This window comes from Delphinus delphis, chromosome 14 (assembly GCF_949987515.2).
Source record: "Delphinus delphis chromosome 14, mDelDel1.2, whole genome shotgun sequence".
Classification (NCBI taxonomy): domain Eukaryota; kingdom Metazoa; phylum Chordata; class Mammalia; order Artiodactyla; family Delphinidae; genus Delphinus; species Delphinus delphis.
The window spans coordinates 35,286,384-35,302,086 of record NC_082696.1 but is presented as its reverse complement, the minus strand read 5'-3'; positions in this window follow the sequence as shown (position 1 = coordinate 35,302,086).

The following is a 15,703-nucleotide window of genomic DNA, read 5'->3' as shown; positions in this document are numbered from 1 at the left end:
AAATAGATGATCTCCTTGCTCCTTCCAAATACTGTGACCTTGTTCATCCTGTCTCCCTTTAGACTATTGCTAAGCAAACTTCTGGCTAACCAGTAAGATAACTCAGAGTTCAAACCCTTAAGAAAATACTTGACTGATATAGTAGGGCCCAATTAAACCCTGCAGATTTATTCATTTTTTCTGCTCTGTCAGAAGAGACTGTGGATTAGGTGAAACTAGCAAACAACTTCACAAAGAAAATAACTAAAATTGATCTTAACCCCACTACAAACATACCCTTCTCAACTCTTAAAAGTAATGACCTTAAAACCTCAGAATAATTTCCTATCCATCAAATCTTCTTATAAATAGTCTTGCTCACTAATCTAGGAAAAAGGACAGAAATACTGAAAGAAATTATGCCTACTAAATTATGGGAAGTGGCAAACTTAAAGGAAAATGATCCAAGCCGAATAATTGGAAATTGTTATTTTTGTAGACGAAAAATGATTGAATATAAACAAATCCCTATGGTTCAACCTAGTAACTGTTTGCAGTTCCCAAACATATTATGTTTGAACTCCTCACAATGCCTAGTGGTGCCTTTCAAGTAAAAGTCTTTAAAACACATGACAATTTCTATCAACTCCAAAAATTGAGTCAGGAGATTCATTAGTTTTGTGACCAAGTTCCAAGGACACTGAAACTATGTGTAATTAAAAAAAAAATTTTAGCCCTGCTTTTGTTTGTTTTCTAAGAAAAAGTCTCAAGATAAAACCAGAAGGAAATTGGAATATTTGACTACATTTTTAAAATAGTAGTTGCTAACGAACATGCATTAGATCACTTCGGGTGTTTGTTAAAATGCAATTTTGTAGGCCTGACTTATTGAATCAAATTCTTAGGGTAAAGCCCCTGAAGTTAGCATTTTTACTAAGTATTCAAGATGAATCTTGTCATTCCAAATCTGAAACCCTTTTTCTATGGACAAGATGACTGAAGTCTAAAGACAATTATGTAATGTGACCTGATATCATACATCTAGTAAGTAGCAGAGTTGGTTCTCTAATCCAAGAAGGTGGGATAAACTCCCTTTCCACTGACCACACCCCCGCATCATTTTTTGCCCCCTTTCTGTCCTCTTACCACTTCTCTCTAGATGTCAGTGCAATCACAGAAGTGTGTGGAAGGGTGGAGTAACTAAAATTCCAGCTTTCTAGTGAGAAGTGTGAATGGGGAAGCCCAAGAGAATTGGCATGTAGTGACAAAACCATGGAAAGGGAGGTGCTTTGGAAAATGATTCCATAAGTTGATTATTAACTCCTGGGCTCAACCTGGAGCTGTGCATGTTTGGATCTGAGCCTAATCACTATACTAAAGACTTTGAGAAGTGAACTTACCAACAGACCACCATCCAGATCACTGAGTGGCCACTAGCTGGTGCATATGTGTGAAAGATACAAACAAAACATCAAAGGCTTTGAAAACTGAGCTGAAATTGGAACTATAGGGCACAGAGGGTGAGTTAGAACTTATAGTCTGAACTTAGCTAGCTCAATTGCCTACTAAAACAAGAATATCAGCACTCTAAATAAGATTTAAACTGGACCTGCTGTCTCATAATATAATATTCAAAGCATCCAGGACTCAATCCAAAATTACTTGACATATGAAGAACTAAGAACATTTCAATTTGCATCAATAAGACAAGCAACAAAGGTTAAAACCGAGATAACAAAGGTGTTGGAATCATCTGATGAAAACTTTAAAGATCTTATTATAAAAGTGCTGCAGCAAACGATTGTAAACACTTTTGCAATGAAAGGCAAAGTAGAAAGTTTCAGCAAGGAAATGGAAGGTATGTAGAAAAACCAACTGGAAATCTTAGAAATGAAAAATAGAGTAACCAATAATGAGAAAAGCACTTATTATCAACAGAGGAAAGAGTCAGTGAAATTGAAGCTAGATCAATAGAAATTATGTAATCAGAAGAACAGAGAGAAAAAAGATTTTTTTTAAATGAAAGGAGGCTCAGGGACCTATAGAACAGTGATAAAATGTTGAACATTCATGCCACGAGAGTCCCCAAAAGAGAAAGAGTACAGTGTTGAAAAAAGTTTGCAGAAAAATGAAAAATTCTCAAGTTTGGCAAATGACATAAATCTATAGATTCAAGAACTGTAGTGAACCTCAAGCACGATAAGCCCAAAGAAATCCATGCCCAGAAACATAATCAAGCTGATGAAAGACAAAGACAAAGAAAAAATTATTGAAAGCAACCAGAGAAAATAATGATGCATTACCTATAGAGTAATAATCATTTGAATATCTGTGAATTTCTTATCAGAAGGTTAGCAGGTCAAAAGGAAGTGGGACAACATTTGAAAAGTGCTAAAAGAAAATAACTCTCAACCCAGAATTCTACACTCAGCAAAAAATTCCTTCAGAAACGAAGGTAAAATAAAGACATTCTCAGATGAAGGAAAACTAAGACAAGAGCCACCAGCAGACCTGCTTTAAAAGAACTGTGAAAATAAATTCTCCAGACAGAGGGGAAATGATACAGAATGGAACTTGGAATAGCAGGAATGAAGAAGGAACAACAGACATAAAAGTCACCGTCTTTTATAACCTAATCTCATGACATTCCATCTCTTTTGCCATATTCTATTTTTTAGGAGAAAATACTATGTCTCACCCACACACAAATGGAGGAAATTACACAAGGGAATAAATATCATGTGGTAGGATCATTGAGAGCCACTTTAGAAGCTGACTTCCACACCAGTAGTAATATGAGAAAGCTGGAGTGTTTTTATTGATATCAGAAAAGCAGACTTCAGAGAAAAGAAAATTACCAGGAATAAAAAGGGATATTACATAATGATAGAAATTTTAATATACCAAGAAGGCATAATGATTCTAAATGTGTATATAGCCCAAAACAGCGCAAAAGTGGACAGAACTGAAAGGAAAAATAGACAAATCCATAATTACAGTTAGAGACTTCAGTGTTCCTCCCAATAATTGATAGAAACAGAAAATCAACAAGGATATAGAAGAATCAAACAATACCAGCAACCAGTTGGATCTAATCAATATTTTAGGATAGTCCATCCAACAACAGCAACAATACACATTTTTTTCTCAAGTACACATGGGACATTCACCAACATACCCCATACCTTAACAAATTAAAAAAATTAAAGGACACAAAGTATGTTCTCAGATTATAGTGGAATTAAAGTAGCAATCAACGACAGAAGGATTATAGGAAAGTCTCCAAAAACTTATAAGCAGCACACTTCGAAATAATCACAGGACAAAGAGGAAATCGAAAGGTGTATTACAGGGACTTCCCTGGCAGTCCAGAGGTTAAGATGCTGTGCTCCCAGTGCAGGGGCCATGGGTTACAATATTTTGAATAGAATTGAATATGAAAATGCAACATGTAAAATTTGGGAACACAGCTAAGTAATGCTTAGCAGAAAATTTATAGCACTGAATGCTTTCATTAGAAAAGAAGTAAGGTCTCAAATCAATAATTCAAGCTTTCATGTTAAGAAACTAGAATAAGAAGAGCAAAATAAGCCTAAAACAAACATAGATAAGAAAAAAAAAGAGCAGAAATCAAAGAAATAAAAAACAATGGAGCAAAGCAGTGAAACCAACATGTGTAATTTGAAAGGATCAATAAAATCGATAAACTTCTAGCTAGGTTGACAAAGAATAAAAGAGGGAAGACATATTACCAAGGAACGTATAAAGATATGTTTAGCATGATTTGTAGTCTAGAAACCATGAATTAAAAGGAGATACCATTTTGCTTTCTCATCAGATTATAATTTTTAAAAAATATGTGACATTTAGTACTGAGTAGGCTGTTAAGAGCAGAGTCTACACGGTTAGGACTGTAAATTACTGCAGTTTTTTTGGCAAATAACTTGGTAATGTTAAATTTTTGAATATGCAGTTTTGACCTGCTATCCTGTTTGTGGGATAAAAAATAAGAGTATGAATATACATGTATAAAAATGTTTACTGTATTAGTGTTTCCAAATATATAAAAAAAACAAGAGTCAGTTTGAGTGCCCGGGGAAGGACTGAATATATATATACTCGGAAAGATGTTCATGTTATTTTGTTAAGTAATAAAGCTAATGTATAGATTTTAAAACAAGGCCCTCAAATTCTCTGATGCTTTTCCCATTAAGAGGTGGGATCTATGCTCCCTTCCCTTGATTCTGCACTCTGTGACTACTTGACCAATAGAATGTGAAGCAAGGGACAGTGTGCCATTTTTTGTGGTTAGCTTTTCCGGATCTGACAGCTTCCATTTCCTGTCCCTTGAGATGTTCAGCCTTGGAGCTCAACCACTATACCATCCTTGACAGAGAGGGTTGGGCAGTTAACCACCTGTTAGGAGGTTACATTGGATCCTTTCCTTACAGAGTAGGCAGATATTTGTCCTCACTGGAATAAAGACATATTCTGGATGTGGATCTACCTTCCCTTTCTGTAATGTTTCTGCCAGTAATGCCATTTGTGCAGTCAGAGAAGGCCTTATCACCTGTCATGACATGCTCCATACCATTGTGAAATGAACTCATTTCACAGCAAAGGAAGTACATTGATGGGCTAATGCCCATGAAATTAACTGGTCTTCTCACCTGTACCATCATCTGGTAGTGGCTCTCCTAACTAAAAGGTGAAATGGCTTATTAAAGATTCAGTTATGGCTCCTGTTGGGATAAAACACTCTAGACGGATGGGGTTCTTTCTTACAAGATGAAGTATATACTTTGCCTTGCAGACCATTCTATGGTGCACTTTTGCTCTTGGGAGGAATACGTGTATCCCAGAAACAAGGGACAGAAGTCATCACCCAATAATCTCAATTTCATGCATAGGACTCTCTGTTTATCACATTCGCCTTTCCAGCTTTCTTAATCTGGAAACTTTTTTTTTTATTTAACATTTTTATTGGAGTATAATTGCTTTAAAATGGTGTGTTCGGGCTTCCCTGGTGGCGCAGTGGTTGAGAGTCTGGCTGCCGATGCAGGGGACACGTGTTTGTGCCCAGGTCCAGGAAGATCCCGCATGCCGAGGAGCGGCTGGGCCCATGAGCCATGGCCGCTGAACCTGCGCGTCCAGAGCCTGTGCTCCGCAACGGGAGAGGCCACAACAGTGAGAGGCCTGCGAACCGCAAAAAAAAAAAAAATGGTGTGTTAGTTTCTGCTTTGTAACAAAGTGAATGTTTTACATACACATATATCCCTATATCTCTCTGTGTCTCCCTCCCTCCAACCCTCCCTATCCCACCCCTCTAAGTGGTCACAAATCACCGAGCTGATCTCCCTGTGCTATGCGACTGCTTCCCGCTAGCTATCTATTTTACATTCGGTAGTGTTTATGTGTCCATATATACACTACCACTCTCTCACTTTGTCCCAGCTTACTCTTCCCCCTCCCCTTGTCCTCAAGTCCATTCTCTAGTAGGTCTGCGTCTTTATTCCTGTCTTGCCCCTAGGTTCTTCATGAAAAACTTTTTTCTTTTTCTTAGATTCCATATATATGTATTAGCACACGGTATTTGTTTTCCTCTTTCTGACTTACTTCACTCTGTATGACAGACTCTAGGTCCATCCACCTCACTACAAATAACTCAATTTTGTTTCTTTTTATGGCTGAGGAATATTCCATTGTATATATGTGCCACACCTTCTTTATCCATTCACCTGTTGATGGACACTTAGGTTGCTTCTATGTCATGGCTATTGTAAATAGAGCTGCAGTGAACATTGTGGTACATGACTCTTTCTGAATTATGATTTTCTCAGGGTATATACCCAGTAGTGGCATTACTGTGTCGTATGGTAGTTCTATTTTTAGTTTTTTAAGGAACCTCCATACTGTTCTCCATAGTGGCTGTATCAATTTACATTCCCACCAACAGTGTATGAGGGTTCCCTTTTCTTCACAACCTCTCCAGCATTTATTGTTTGTAGATTTTTTGGTGATTGCCATTCTGACCAGTGTGAGATGATATCGCATTGTAGTTTTGATTTGCATTTCTCTAATGATTAATGATGTTGAGCATTCTTTCATGTGTTTGTTGGCAATCTGTACATCTTCTTTGGAGAAATGTCCATTTAGGTCTTCTGCCCACTTTTGGATTGGGTTGTTTGTTTTTCTGATATTGAGCTGCATGAGCTGCTTACAAATTTTGCAGATTAATCCTTTGTCAGTTGCTTCATTTGCAAATACTTTCAACCATTCTGAGGGTTGTCTTTTCATCTTGTTTATGGATTCCTTTGCTGTGCAAAAGCTTTTAAGTTTCATTAGGTCCCATTTGTTTATTTTTGTTTTTATTTCCATTTCTCTAGGAGGTGGTTCAAAAAGGATCTTGCTGTGATTTATGTCATAGAGTGTTCTGCCTATGTTTTCCTCAAAGAGTTTGATAGTGTCTGGTCTTACACTTAGGTCTTTAATCCATTTTGAGTTTATTTTTGTGTATGGTGTTAGGGAGTGTTCTAATTTCATTCTTTTACGTCCAGTTTTCCCAGCACCACTTATTGAAGAGGCTGTCTTTTCTCCATTGTATATTCTTGCCTCCTTTATCAAAGATAAAGTGACCACATGTGCATGGGTTTATCTCTGGGCTTTCTATACTGTTCCATTGATCTATATTTCTGTTTTTGTGCCAGTACTATACTGTCTTGATTACTGTAGCTTTGTAGTATAGCCTGAAGTCCGGGAGCCTGATTCCTCCAGCTCCATTTTTCTTTCTCAAGATTGCTTTGGCTATTCGGTGTCTTTTGTGTTTCCATACAAATTGTGAAATTTTTTGTTCTAGTTCTGTGAAAAATGCCAGTGGTAGTTTGATAGGGATTGCATTGAATCTATAGATTGCTTTGGGTAGTATAGTCATTTTCACAATGCTGATTCTTCCAATCCAAGAACATGGTATATCTCTCCATCTATTTGTATCATCTTTAATTTCTTTCATCAGTGTCTTATAATTTTCTGCATACAGGTATTTTGTCTCCTTAGGTAGGTTTATTCCTAGGTATTTTCTTCTTTTTGTTGCAGTGGTAAATGGGAGTGTTTTCTTAATTTCACTTTCAGATTGTTACTGTCGATTTCCCCTTTTATGGCTGTTAGTATTTGCCTTATGTATTGAGGTGCTCCTATGTTGGGTGCATAAATACTTACACTTGCTATATCTTCTTCTTGGACTGATCCCTTGATCATTATGTAGTGTCCTTGTCTCTTGTAACATTCTTTACTTTAAAGTCTATTTTGTCTGATATGAGAATTGCTACTCCAGCTTTCTTTTGATTTCCATTTGAATGGAGTATCTTTTTCCATCCCCTCACTTTCAGTTTGTATGTGTCCCTAGGTCTGAAGTGGGTCTCTTGTAGACAGCATATATACGGGTCTTGTTTTTGTAACCATTCAGCCAGTCTATGTCTTTTGGTTGGAGCATTTAGTCCATTTACATTTAGGGTAATTATCAATATGTATGTTCTTATTACCATTTTCTTAATGTTTTGGGTTTGTTATTGTAGGTCTTTTCCTTCTGTTGTGTTTCCTGCCTAGAGAAGTTCCTTTACCATTTGTTGAAAAGCTGGTTTAGTGGTGCTGAATTCTCTTAGCTTTTGCTTGTTTGTAAAGGCTTTAATTTCTCTGTCAAATCTGAATGAGATCCTTGCTGGATAGAGTAATCTTGGTTTTAGGTTTTTCCCTTTCATCACTTTAAATATGTCCTGCCAGTCCCTTCTGGCTTGCAGAGTTTCTGCTGAAAGATCAGCTGTTAACCTTATGGGGATTCCTTAGATGTTATTTGTTGTTTTTCCCTTGCTGCTTTCAATATTTTTTCTTTGTATTTAATTTTTGATAATTTGATTACTATGTGTCTTGGAGTGTTTCTCCTTGCATTTATCCTGTATGGGACTCTCTGTGCTTCCTGGACTGATTAACTATTTCCTTACCCATATTAGGAAAGTTTTCAACTATAATCACTTCAAATATTTTCTCAGTCCCTTTCTTTTTCTCTTCTTCTGGGACCCCTATAATTCGAATGTTGGTGCGTTTAATATTGTCCCAGTGGGCTCTGAGACTGTCCTCAATTCTTTTCATTCTTCTTTCTTTATTCTGCTCTGCAGTAGTTATTTCCACTATTTTATCTTACAGGTCACTTATCTTTTCTTCTGCCTTAGTTATTCTGCTATTGATCCATTCTAGAGGATTTTAAATTTCATTTATTGTTGTGTTCATGATTGTTTCTTTGCTGTTTAGTTCTTCTAGATCCTTGTTAAACGTTTCTTGTGTTTTCTCCATTCTATTTCCAAGATTTTGGATCATCTTTACTATCATTATTCTGAATTCTTTTTCAGGTAGACTGCCTATTTCCTCTTCATTTTTTAGGTCTGGCAGGTTTTTACCTTGCTCCTTCATCTGCTGTGTGTTTCTTTGTCTTCTCATTTTGCTTAACTTACTCTGTTTGTGGTCTCCTTTTCGCAGCCTACAGTTTTGTAGTTCCCGTTGTTTTTGGTGTCTGCCTCCAGTGGTTAAGGTTGGTTCAGTGGGTTGTGTAGGCTTCCAGGTGGAGGGAAGTAGTGCCTGTGTTCTGGTGGATGAGGCTGGATCTTGTGTTTCTGGTCGGCAGGTCCACGTCTGGTGGTGTGTTTTGGGGTGTCTGTGACCTTATGATTTTAGGCAGCCTCTCTGCTAATAGGTGGGGTTATGTTCCTGTCTTTCTAGTTGTTTGGCATAGGGTGTCCAGCACTGTAGCTTGCTGGTCGTTGAGTGGAGCTGGGTCTTGGGGTTGAGATGGAGATCTCAGGGAGATTTTCACCATTTGATATTACGTGGAGCTGGGAGATGTCTGGTGGACAAATGTCCTGAACTTGGCTCTCCCACCTCAGACGCACAGCCCTGATGCCTAGCTGAAGCAAGAAAGAAAGAAAAAGAGAAAATAAATAAAATAAAGTAGTTATTAAAATAAAAAACAATTATTAAAAATATTTAAGTAATTAAAAGAAAGAAAGAAATAAAGAAGAGAACAACCAAACTAAAAAATAATCCACCAATGATAATAAGCACTGAAGACTATACTAAAAAAAAAACCCAAAAAACAACAACAAAAAAATGGACAGACAGAACCCTAGGACAAATGGTAAAAGCAAAGCTATACAGACAAAATCACATACAGAGGCATTTGCATACACAGTCAGAAAAAGAGAAAAAGGAAAACATAGATATATATCGTTGCTCCCAAAGTCCACCTCCTCAATTTGGGATGATTCGTTGTCTATTTAGGTATTCCACAGATACAGGGTACATCATGTTGACTGTTGAGATTTAATCCACTGCTCCTGAGGCTGCTGGGAGAGATTTCCCTTTCTCTTCTTTGTTCGCACAGCTCCCGGGGTTCAGCTTTGGATTTGGCCCCACCTCTGCATATAGCTTGCCTGAGGGTGTCTTTTATTCACTCAGACAGGACGGGGTTAAAGAGCAGCTGATTCAGGGGCTCTGGCTCACTCAGGCCGGGGAGAGGGAGGGGTATGGATTCAGGGCAAGCCTGCAGCAGCAGAGGCTGGCGTGATGTTACACCAGCCTGAGGTGCGCTGTGCATTCTCCCAGGGAAGTTGTCCCTGGATCACGGGACTCTGGCAGTGACAGGCTGCACGGGCTCCCGGGAGAGGAGGTGTGGATAGTGACCTGTGCTCGCACACAGGCTTCTTGGTGGTGGCGGCAGCAGCCTTAGTGTCTCATGCCCGTCTCTGGGGTCCGTGCTGATAGCCGTGGCCCCCGTCCGTTTCTGGAGCTCCTTTTAGCAGCGCAAGAAACACTTGCCTCCTTTAGCAGGCAAGAAAAAGTCTCTTGCCTCTAAGGCAGTTTCAGCCCTTTTCCTGGGCTCCCTCCCGGCTAGCTGTGGCACACTAGCCCCTTCAGGCTGTGCACTAGCCCCAGTCCTCTCCCTGGGATCCGACCTCCAAAGCCTGAGCCTCAGCTCCCAGCCCCCGCCCGTCCTGGCGGGTGAGCAGACGAGCCTCTTGGGCTGGTGACTGCTGGTCGGCACTGATCCTCTGTGTGGAAATCTCTCTGCTTTGCCCTCTGCACGCCTGTTGCTGTGCTCTCCTCCGTGCCTCCGAAGCTTCCCCTCTTCGCCACCCGCAGTCTCCACCCACGAAGGGCCTTCCTAGTGTGTGGAAACCTTTCCTCCTTCACAGCTCCCTCCCACTGGTGCAGGTCCCATCCCTATTCTTTTGTCTCTGTTTTTTCTTTTTCCCTACCCAGGTACGTGGGGAGTTTCTTGCCTTTTGAGGGGTCTGAGGTCTTCTGCCAGCATTCAGTAGGTGTTCTGTAGGAGCTGTTCCACATGTAGATGTATTTCTGATGTATTTCTGGGGAGGAAGGTGATCTCCACGTCTTACTCTTCCACCATCTTGAAACTCTTCTCCCTTATGCTTAATCTGGAATCTTTATCTCAACTTTCCTTAACCCCACTGAGAATACCAGTATATACCCACAGCTCACTTACCTTTTCTTCCCTTTACAGAGCTTACTTTTTCTGGTCAGTGTTAATCATTTCCTTGCCCATTGACTTTATTGCCCTTTTGTTATATTCTTCTGGCAAAATTACACTCCTGTTTAAACCTAACTCTCCACACATTTCCCACTTGCATCTGTGCAGCTGAATGTGGCTTGACACTGATTGGTATCACTTTAAATTCATGGCCATGATCCTCAAGGGGGTGCTTAATGCTTTTGTGCAATCATACTGTATGTCCCTAGTCCAATTTCTCTCTCTTCTCCAAAAATATTTCATATCTTCTGTCTCTGAAAACTACCACAGCTGTTTCTCCTGTCTTCCCTCAATTTCCGAGTTTGATGGGACCCCTTTTTTGATGTAGGCAGGAAGTGATGAATGATGTAGTCTCTTTATTTGTGTGAATACCTACGTGGGATTCCTTCACTGACCAGTGAAACTACATTCTCTAAGATGTGTTCTCTAATTATTCTGTTATACGGTGATCTCCATTATGTCCAAATTTCTATAACATTTATTTTCTGTACCATGATTTTTGTCATTTATTTCTAAATAATTTTTATTGCTGTTTAATTACCTTATATCTCACACTCAAACTCTTTCTGTTCTGATTTTCACTGTCTCATCCAGTATCAATGGATTCCTTAGCTTCTCTGTGCTGGCTGTTTTACACCCAGATTTCTAATCCTTATATGAAGAAACTTTACTATAATGTCTACATTTTAGGTGACTAGTAGCAATGTAAAGCAAAATGATATAGAATCAATAAACTCCAAGATGGTGAGAGTGAAGGTTAAAAGGCTGGTAATAATTTGTGAATGCAGGTATGATTTACTTTAAAACCTGAACTAAAAAATAAGAATTAGAAAATACCCATCATCTTTAATGTATTAGAAGCAGGGCTGAGCAATTATTTACCTTATAAAAGGATTTTTAAATATAGAATTCACATAGCAATTTGTGAATTGACTTATCAAGAAGAAAATTAACAAAAATTAAAATTATTTTTGAGGAACACATGAGTTGGGTCAAATAAGGTATGGTGTATTCAAAATATCTTGTCTATTTCCAGCTAATTTGCAACATTCTTTTTTTGAGGAATTAAATTTATCTTAATAATTTGAAGAACAAGTCAGTGAGTTAGCCCTGTTGTAAGCAAATTCAAATCATATAACAACCAAAGTATGAAATGAGATTACTCAACAGGTCATTAAGCAGTTTCTGTTTCTTCCTAACTTTATGCTTCTCACTAATTCCCTTAAAATATTGGAACTTTAAGGTGATTATCTCTTCAGACCAAAACAATAATTGTAAGCATTAACAACTATCAGGTGCCTGAAAATAATGTCCTGGCAATGTCAATATGTCTTTTTTCCAATCATTTTTTTAAAGGAAAGCTTTATTCTTTAGCGGTTGAACTTTAATTATTTGTTTTTGAAGAAATAAATCTTATTTTTATGGGTAATTGTTGTGTTTTCAACAAAGATGCAAGATTGCTGTTCATATTCAAACTGGAGGGAAAACATATAAGTGATGACAATTCTGAGTTTAAAAACTTAAACCAAATTTTCTGCAACTTAATTTGTTATTTATATCTATCATGAGAGTCTCTAAACTTGCAACCACATGTGCTAATGTGGAAACAACTTGGTTCAGGAGGTGAGGACTTGTTTTAAATTTGCTTAAGTAAGGGATCCTGAATTACACTTGAGACCCTTAATATAAGATTTTAAAATCTTTCTTGTTGAGTACCAATGTACCCAATATTGTTTTCTAAGTCTTTTTAATACTCAAATTGATGTTTCAAAGAATTTGGCCTGAAAATAGTGGGAATTTGAATTTATTATCTATGTTTGCGCAGTTACTTTCCTGTGTAATGAAAGCACGTTAAGGAAGGGAAGTCTTCTCCATCTTTCCAGCCTGGGCTGTAAATGTTCTCCCTAACATCCCACCCCCTTATGTGTGCTTGAAAGTGTCATTGCAGTGTGCTTAAAAGTGTCATTCTTCCCACTTAGCACTTAAATTATTATATCATTATAGCTTATTTCTATGTTTACCTCCTTACTTGTGTTAGAGAAATCCAGAGTTGGATAATATTTTTTTAACGTCTTTATTGGGGTATAATTGCTTTACAATGGTGTGTTAGTTTCTGCTTTATAACAAAGTGAATCAGTCATACATATACATATGTTCCCATATCTCTTCCCTCTTGCATCTTCCTCCCTCCCACCCTCCCTATCCCACCCCTCCAGGCGGTCACAAAACACCGAGCTGATATACCTGTGCTATGCGGCTGCTTCCCACTACTGGATAATATTTAAAGCAGGAAAAATAGATTTTTATTCAGAATTATTGCAACAGGAGAAAAGTGACCTCAGTATAGAACCAGTCTCGATTCCTAATTGAGCATGGTCAAGTGGGGATTTATAGTCAAGGTGTAGGATGGGAGTCAGTGGATAGAAAATTACTAAGAGGAAACATCAGGAGTAAATGGGAATTCTAGTCAAACCAACTGAACAAAATTCATGCTGAAGGCAGGCCAAGATGATCAGAGATCATGGGTGGGGGATGAGCAATTTGATTGGATATGGAGAATGATCAGATATTAAGGGTGGGGGATTCTCTCTGAACTGACTTAGCAAAGATCTTGCTACAACTAGGCAATACAAGCCTGACAAGGACAAGGATGGACACCAAGGTCAAGGCTTAGAGGGCTTACAAGAAACTGACTAAAGTTCTGTCAAAGAGAGAGTCTTTGTCACTAGAAAGAGGATTCCCTAAAGGCTCAGAGTATATCTATTGTCTGTTTTCTCATTTCTTAACTGCCATCTTAGTGGATGGCACATAGTTGGTATTCAATGATTGTTTTTGAAGTAATACATTAGGGATAGGGTATTGGCATTTACTGGGTACTAAGTATGTTAGAATACTAATTTCTTTCAAAAAAATAATCCTGGCTTTGAGGCTGGACAGACTTGGGTTTGAATCTTGAATCTAACACTAAATGTGTGACCATGTAACATTTATGTAGTTTCTGAGGATTAGTTTCCCATCTTTAAAATGAGATAATAATACTTAGCTAAAATTTTCTATGTGAGAATTAAATGTAAACAGTATCTTCAAGTAGCTGTATTGTAGCCACTTTGTTACATTTTTACCTTTTAGAACATTTTCCACTGGGTCAGGCTGCTTCCTGCATAAAGAATGATGGCTGTCATACAGCTTTAACCTGTATTTTAAATAACAGCTATAGAGAGTTGTAATGTAATGAAAAATTTCCACTAACTATGTGAATTTAAGACAGTCTCAGTTATAAAATTAGAAGGCCCAACTCAATGATCTCTAAGATTTCTAGTGGTGCCATTCTTGAGTTATACTCCCTACAAATCATAACCCAGAAGCAGATTCGTTTCAAAAACTTTGTAAGGTAGCTGAATTGACCAGTAGATTCTTTCTTACTAAAATATTAGGAACTTAGCATGCTATCCCTCCTAGGAGAGTTTTTCATTAAAAAAGAAGAGAGATGGGATGTTGAAAACCTTAATAAAGAGAGGACTGTTAATATACGTTCAGATATCAGTAAGGGAAATGATTTTGAGCAGCAGGGACATCTTTCTAGTGTCCCTGTCATAAAATTTTACTTATGTAACTTATTATAACTAAGTTTAACTTGATAAAAAATATAACCCAAAGGTTTTTAGCTTCTCTGAAGAAGCATTTTATTGATTTGGTTTAGATTCTTTACAACCTTTCAGAATATCATTCAACATTTTTTTAGTTCATGTTGAAGGTGGAGGAAATAAGGAAACTGTCTTATTTCCTCACTCTTTCCGTCCGTCCCTTTCTCTCTCTCTCAATTTCTCTCTCCCTCTCCCTCTATAATCTCTAACTCTATCCATCTCTATCTTCATTCCTTTAAATTAAATAGCTAGTAGGTTTCTTTAAACATTATGAGACATAAAATAAAACTGATATATAAAATATTCTCCATCAAAATTGTTTTTAAAGAAAGAACAGTAATGAGACTTCCCTGGCAGTCAGTGGTTAAGACTTTTCCTTCCAATGCAGGGGGTGCAGGTTTGATTCCTGGCTGTGGAGCTAAGATCCCACATGCCTTGCGGCCAAAAAACCAAAACAAAAAACAGAAGCAATATTGTAACAAATTCAATAAAGACATTAAAAAATAAAAAGCAGTGGTGTGTGTTAAAAAAAAAAAGAACAGTAACAACCCTTCCATTGTAATATATAAAAGTTTGGATCGCTTTGCCCGTAACTGATGTAATGAGATCAGCTATGTGACAGACTTGAAAGGACAAATACTTATAAAATCAACTGCTGGATTAGTTGGTTGACATGTGTTTAAGTGAAGGCCATACACACTGAAGGTATGAAGTTTAATTTTGAAAAAAGATAATTTCAATTTGTGTTATTTTACAAATTAGAATATTGTTTTATCTAAAATGTTTCATTTTGAGAGGGCAGACAGTAGAAGCAAAAAGAAATACAATCCTGCAGGCTGTGGAACAAAAACCACATTCACAGAAAAAAAGACAAAATGAAAAGGCATAGGACTATGTACCAGATGAAGGAACAAGAAAAAACCCCAGAAAAACAACTAAATGAACTGGAGATAGGCAAACTTCCAGAAAAAGAATTCAGAATAATGAGAGTGAAGATGATCCAGTACCTCAAAAAAAGAATGGAGGAAAAGCTTGAGAAGATGCAAGACATGTTTAACAAAGGTCTAGAAGAATTAAAGAACAAACAAACAGAGATGAACAATACAATAACCAAAATGAAAAATACACCAGAAGGAATCAATAGCAGAATAACTAAGACAGAAGAACGGATAAGTGACCAGGAAGACAGAATGGTAGAATTCACTGCTGTGGAACAGAATAAAGAAAAAAGAATGAAAAGAAATGAAGACAGCCTAAGAGACCTCTGGGACAACATTAAACACACCAACATTCACACTGTAGGGGTCCCAGAAGGAGAAGAGAGAGAGAAAGGACTTGAGAAAATATTTGAAGAGATTATAGTTGAAAACTTCCCTAACATGGGGAAGGAAATAGCCAGCCAAATCCAGGAAGCACAAAGAGTACCAGGCAGGATAAACCCAAGGAGAAACATGCTGAGACACATTGTAATCAAATTGACAAAAGT